Genomic DNA, 1,010 nt, shown 5'->3' with positions numbered 1-1,010 from the left:
TGCACGGGTTTATGAGCTACGAAAGAAGCTTCATGAGACTACCCAAAAGGAACTAGCTGTGGCCCACTATTATCTTTGAGTTGCGATCTCTTTGGCAAGAGTTGGATCATTATGGGGATTATCCCTTGCTAATCCAGATGATGTGGCGACCTATAAGAAGTGCATTGATAAGATTTCGAGTATATGACTTCTTGGCGGGTTTGAGCGTGGAGTATGATCAGATCAGAGTGCAAGTCTTAAGTCGTTCTCCCTTTCCTACACTTGAATCCCTTTCCTACACTAGAACAGTCTTATGCTCTTGTTCAGTGTGAGGAAAATCGTCGATTAGTCATGCTTCATACTCCTATTATGGAGAAATCAGCTTTGCGATCTGTTCGCACTAAATCTGATCGGCTTAGGAGATTGTCAAGTGTGAGCCTTGTCACAAACCATATCATACCAAGGAAAATTGTTGGAAACTGCATGGGAAGCCTGCTGATTTTGAGCAAAAACGAGCACAAAGACAGGGAAAACCAAAGGCTAATCTTCCTAAGACAGTTTCCACCACACCCTCTGCAAACGATGGTTTTTCACAGGAGGAGTTCGCTCACTCTGCGACGTATCTTGCAGTCTTCCTACTGCCGGTACAACCTCGACTCATTGCTTCCTCTACTACCCACTACCAACTCTTACCTAGCTACTTCCGGGATGCGGGGAAGGAGATTGGACGTGGTAAATGGACTTTGTTTGCTCGAGCCGATTGGAGGATCTACTTCGCTTTGACTACATCTTCTAATCCGGTCCATTCGGTAATATCAGGACCTTCATCGGTGGCACCGTAGGCTCTGTCAACCCCTTTTCAAATTTTGTCATTTTCTGCAGATTTGTTCCATTGTGCTTTCTTTTCGTTTGGGTTAGAATAGTTTTTTTTCCATGGTAATGATTTTTTTCTTACCACGATTTCTATCCATACCTTTTCATGATACTTTCATCTTACCATTACAATTTCTTCCTTTCCTTTGTTATTGTTT

Source organism: Hakea prostrata, chromosome 5 (assembly GCF_041222555.1).
Source record: "Hakea prostrata isolate BN-2017 chromosome 5, UWA_Hpros_2, whole genome shotgun sequence".
NCBI lineage: Eukaryota > Viridiplantae > Streptophyta > Magnoliopsida > Proteales > Proteaceae > Hakea > Hakea prostrata.
Note: the sequence above shows the minus strand (reverse complement) of the source record.